General features: G+C 36.0%; 1 non-coding gene across 1 annotated transcript; it reads right to left on the reverse strand.

Annotated features, from left to right (window-relative positions):
* Positions 1 to 1,297: 1,297 nt before the first annotated feature.
* On the reverse strand, positions 1,298 to 1,453 carry LOC133684342 (5.8S ribosomal RNA). Its single transcript, XR_009837852.1, has one exon. It is a non-coding gene; the product is annotated as a 5.8S ribosomal RNA (ribosomal RNA).
* Between the last annotated feature and the right edge of the window lie 4,866 nt (positions 1,454 to 6,319).

Raw genomic sequence — 6,319 nt, forward strand, 5'->3', positions numbered from 1 at the left:
TTTAACAACAATAGTTCTATCAAATGGTTTTAATAATAGTAAAATAGTTAGTTTTTTTTATAAACTACCCTCACCCTCCAACCAAAATGAGACATTATCCTCAATGTCCTAAGGTGGAAAGATAGAGTATAGAAGACATCACCTAAAACAACGACTACTAACAAACCTGAAACACACTTAAACAAATATAAGAAATAACAAAACACAAATATTATGCTATTAATAAAACCAAAAGACACAAGTTTTCACAAACTAAGGCTCAAATCTAATCTAAGCTTTTTACGGCGTTCCGTGATTGACCAATTGAGTTGATTCATAGAGGAATCAACTACAGGGATGAAAGATTGTAGTTCATTAATCAATTGCTCAGCAGTAGCAGCAGAGATGAGGATTTGTCATGTTGAAAATGTTAGAAATTGTTTTTCCAATGATGTCCATTTTGGCCAAAGCTGTTGGAATGACACCCAAAACTTGACTGCCACCTAAAAATGCAGCTATTAACACAGTTCCCATTAACCTAAGGCTGCCTCCCCCATACACTAAATGAATCTTTCTCTCAGCTAGTACCGGACCAAGATGATTTGCTGATTCTAAAAACTCTTTTTCTTTCCTAGGACTGGATCCACCGAAAACACAATTTTTTTTTAGGAACTGAGGAACTTGCCATTTCTACACACTTCTATATTTGTTGAATGTATGGGTTGAGTACAAATGAAAGGAAGGAAAAGAAGATTTTATAGATGAGAAATTGAAAATGCAATCATACCACCTATATGTAGGCTAGCTAGAGTCTCACTTTCTCTCTCTCTTTTTTTTTAAAAAAAAACATGTGTATGTACAAGTAGTTGTGATTGTAGCTCACATCTTCTCTTGGTTTTCTGTTCAAGAACGACTTAAACGCCCTCTATGGGTCAGGGATAAACTTCTCATCCAGTTTACTGACAAACAGGGTCTTTTTTAGTTAGATTCCCAAGACTAAGTCGATCATGTTCTTTATAAAAATGAGGCCATTAATCATGAATTGCACGATGCTTATTGATATGCTTAAACTCAGCGGGTAGTCCCATCTGAACTGGGGTCGCAACGAGAGCATCCTAGAAAGTCGATGCCTGAGGGTCCAGGAGATCCCAGGGGTGACAGGGGCACGCATGACCGTGTTTGAGGGTCTCTCAACCACCGCTCGTCGTGGCGACCGTCGTCAAGGACTCGCTTTTGGGCCAACCGTGAGTAGAAGCGTCTGGGAGACCAATATCCACCCCCGCCCTCGAGAGCCGAGGGGAGTGGGGATGATAATGCGTGACACCCAGGCAGATGTGCCCTCGACCAAGAGACCTCGGGTGCAACTTGCGTTCAAAGACTCGATGGTTCACGGGATTCTACAATTCACACCAAGTATCGCATTTCGCTACGTTCTTCATCGATGCGAGAGCCAAGATATCCATTGTCGAGAGTCCTTACTCATGCCATCCTTAATGAATTGTATTTTATCTTCACGGTTTATAGATACTATTCCTAAAAAAATGACATTTTGCATTACAAGTCCATCGAGCACATCGGTGACAGACTTTCAATCATTTTGCACGACGTTTCTTTGCAAAAGTGCTTTTACCTGTCCCAGACATGTATGAAATAAAAGTATTGGAAGACTCACCTGATAATTGGACCTTTGCTTCAATCATCCAGCGAATATCTTCAGGAATTCCATGGTTCATTAACAACCTTAATCTTTCACATCGTTATCCGCCATTTGACCGAGGTTGGAGAAAGACTAGCAAAACAAGAATCACACCAAAAAGAAACATAAAAATAATGTGAGAAAAACATAATAATCAACCTTTATATAGAGGATTATTCAAACCAATTGATTCATTTTCAGTAGGAAAATTATCAAAGTAAGCTTTCAAACGATGTCCATTTACCTTAAAAACATTGCCATTCTTTGGATTCTCAATATCAAAGGCCTCATAAGGATACACATGTTTCACAATAAATGGACCGCTCCATCTTGATCTTAGCTTTCCGGGAAATAAATGGAGTCGAGAATTATAAAGCAAAACTTTTTGACCAACATCAAATGTTTTTCTTAAGATTCTCTTGTCATGAAACTCTTTGATTCTTGCTTTATGAATTTTTGAATTCTCATATGCATCATTTCTTATTTCCTCAAGCTCATTTATTTGTAATTTACGTAGCTGCCTAGCATCATCTAGGTTTGAATTGAAAGCTTTAATAGCCTAATAAGCTTTATGTTCAAGTTCTACAGGCAAGTGACAAGGTTTTCCATAAACTAGCATATAAGGTGACATACCTAATGATGTTTTACAAGCAGTTCGATAAGCCCAAAGTGCATCATTAAGTCTTAAAGACCAGTCCTTCCGATTAGGGTTCACTATTTTTTCCAAGAATTGTTTGATCTCCCTATTAGCAAGTTCTACTTGTCCACTTATCTGAGGGTGATAAGGAGTGGCAACTTTGTGTGTGATTCCATATTTCTTCATTAAAGACTCAAATGGCTTGTTGCAGAAATGTGTTCCACCATCACTTATCATGGCCTAAGGGATTCCAAATTGACTCAAAATATTTTCTTTCAAAAACTTGATCACTGTTTTATGATCATTGTTACGACTTGGAATTGCCTCTATCCATTTTGAAACATAGTTTACTACAACTAATATGTACACAAAACCAAATGATGGAGGAAATGGACCCATAAAATCCATACCCCAACAGTCAAAGATTTCAATGACAAGAATATGATTTAAAGACATCATGTGACGTTTTGAAATAGATCCTAACTTTTAACAATTTTCACAAGTTTTGCAGAATGCATGCGTGTCCTTGAACATGGTGGGCCAATAAAATCCACATTGTAAGATTTTTGTTGTTGTCTTCTTAGATGAGAAATGACCCCCACATACCTCAAAATAACAAAATTTAATGACACTGCTTACCTCATTGCTGGGAATGCATCTTCGAAATATTTGATCGGGATAATATTTGAATAAGTTAAGGTCATTCCAATAAAAGTTCTTCACTTAGTTCAAAAACTTTCTTTTGTCTTGGATACTCCAATGAGTTGGCAAATCTCCTATTGCAAGAAAATTGACAATGTTAGCAAACCAAGATATTATAGAAATAGAAAGTAAGGATTCATCAGGAAAGTAATCATTGATTTGTGTGATGTCAGATGTGGAATCTTTTGTCAATCTTGACAAATGATCCACGACAACATTTTCGGTGCCTTTCTTATCCTTGATTAAGATATTGAATTCTTGAAGTAAAAAATTCACCGCACCAATCTAGCCTTAGAATCCTTCTTAGAAAGAAGATATTTTAATGCTGCATGATCACTAAAAACAACAATAGGTGAGCCAACAAGATAAGATCTAAAATTTTCACACGCAAATACTACTGCAAGTAATAATTTCTTTTCGGTGGTAGTGTAATTCATTTGAGCACTATTTAAAGTTTTACTTGCATAGTAAATCACATAGGGTTTCTTATCTTTTCTTTGTCCTAAAACAACACCCACGGCATAATCACTAGCATCACACATCATTTCAAAAGGTAATGACCAATCAGGAGGTTGAATGATAGGAGCAGAAGTAAACAAGTTTTTAAGTTTAACAAAGGCTTCTTCACAATGTTCAGTTCATTCAAAAACATTATCCTTTGTTAGAAGGTTACACAATGGCTTAGATATTACACTAAAATCTTTGACGACCTTCTATAAAAACCAATATGTCCTAAGAATGATCTAACATCTTTAACAGATTTTGGTGTTAGCAAGTTGGCAATTAACTCGATTTTAGATTTGTCAACCTCAATTCCTATTGATGAAACAATGTGACCAAACATTTTTCCCAATTCAGCACAAGATTCTTCTCTTCACACCTGTTCAAAACCTTTTCCAAGTTAGTTAAACAATCATCATATGAATCACCAAAACAAAAAAATCATCCATAAAAATCTTAAGAAAACATTCAACCATATCACTGAATATGCTAAGCATGCTTTGATGCGAACCCTAGCGGAATTTAATGGTATTCGCGACCCCAAGATCAATCTAACCCAAGTTTGTTGAGATTTGAATGAGCTTATCACAATGGAAGACTTGCTCCAAGGCAACAAGACTATAAACTAACTTGATCACAATGCCTACACCTGGAGACGAGCAAAAGAAGTATAAACTCACAACAAAGAATGGTCAATTCTTTGAAGAGTTGAAAGTTCAATCAAGAACCAAGATTGAGAAACCAAAAGTCGGCTACAATGCTGAAAATATTATCAAAAGTCTGCCCTAAAATTATTCCTGAAGAGTATTTATACTCCAAGCCAAAAACCTAGTTTCCCTAATAGGTCTCACATAAACTCAATTTAAATAATAATCAACCCAAGCTAAAACTAGCCCAAACTAATTAAAATAAACAAGTCTAAAACCCAAACAAATTGTCTCCTCTCAAAATAATTAAATTTTGATAGCCCAACTAATTAAATAAGACAAGTTCGTTGTTTTCGCATTCTGTCTGGCAGTAGAAAGGCCCAACTTAAAATGGATAGTTCTCTCTCGTCTTAATGAATTAGAAGGCGTTCTATATACCGTTGGAAAGGTATGGAAGTCTAGTTTTCATCCCAACTAGAATCACATCAAAATTCAATCTGTAACTCCAGTTATGATCAAAAGAGTAATGAAAGGTCAAACTGTCCGAATCTAGTCTTCGTCTCCCAATCCTTGTGTAATGGTCTTGGTTCCACCAACAAGCTCCTCTTAAAGATGAATCAGATTAATTAAGGCTTGCTCTTTATTATTACAAATCCTCTTGAAGTCCACCTTAGCCCATGTATCTTGAAGAAGTCCATCGAAAGCTTCTTTAAACTTCTTAGCCCTAAGCCTAGTAACTAGACCAACTGGAACCTGAAATGGATCCTTTGATTGTTGGATCGCATCATCCCCTCGCTCCTCAAAAGGATTCGACCTCGAATCATCACTTACATCAAACAAAGAAAGATAAAAAATATTGAATGTAGCACTAACACCATACTCACCTGGTAGATCCATTTTGTAGGCATTATCATTAATCTTTTCTATGATTTGATAAGGACCATCTCCTCGAGGCATCAACTTTGATCTTCTTTGTTCAGGAAACCTTTCCTTCCTCATATGCACCCAAACCCAATCACCTGGTTCAAATCTCACTAATTTTCGTCCCCTATTAGCTTTGTTTGCATATTGTTCATTCTTCTTTTCTATTTGTTGCTGAATTTTTGCATGGAGATCTTTCACCACCTGTGCTTTTTGATTACCAACAAGACTAACCCTTTCATTAACAGGCAAAGGAATCAAATCTAATGATGTCAAAGGGTTAAAACCATAAACAATCTCAAATGGGGAATAATCAGTAGTAGAATGCACACTACGATTATATGCAAATTCAATGAATGGCAAACAATCTTCCCAATTTTTAAGATTCTTTTGAATGATAGCCCTTAACAATTGAATCAAAGTCTGGTTAACAACTTCAATTTGACCATCTGTTTGTGGATGACAAGTAGTAGAATATAAAAGTTTAGTTCCTAACTTACCTCACAAAACCTTCCGAAAGTAACTTAAAAACTTAACGTCTCGATCGGATACAATGCTCCTAGGAAGACCATGTAGCCGAATGACCTCTCTAAAGAATAGGTCAGCTATATTTATTATATCATTAGTTTTATGGCAAGCAATGAAATGTGCCATCTTAGAAAATCTATCAATAACAACAAATATAGAATCTATCTCTTTCTTAGACCTAGGTAGACCCAAAATGAAATCCATAGAAATATCAACCCAAGGTTCCTTAGGAACAGGTAAAGGTGTGTATAGTCCATGAGGCATTACCCTAGACTTAGCTTGTCTACATGTTATGCACCTATCATACATTCTTTGCACATCTCTTTTCATATTAGGCCAATAAAAGTGCTCATGCAGAACCTCTGAAGTTTTAGTAATTCTAAAATGCCCCATTAAACCTCCCCCATGTGCTTCCCTCACAAGTAATTCACGTAAAGAACAATTAGGCACACATAACTTATTTTCCTTAAACAAAAATCATCATGCCTAAAATATTTATCCATGGCCAAAACCTTGCATGTGTCATATATAGCACCGAAATCATGATCATCAAGATACAATTCCTTAATATACTCAAATCCTAGCAATTTAATATTAAGAGTATTAAGAAGAACATACCTTCGCAATAAGGCATCGGTGACCACATTTTCCTGACCTTGCTTGTATTTAATCACATATGAAAAAGTTTCAATAAATTCAACCCACTTA

The sequence above is a fragment of the Populus nigra genome, chromosome 2 (genome assembly GCF_951802175.1).
Source record: "Populus nigra chromosome 2, ddPopNigr1.1, whole genome shotgun sequence".
NCBI lineage: Eukaryota > Viridiplantae > Streptophyta > Magnoliopsida > Malpighiales > Salicaceae > Populus > Populus nigra.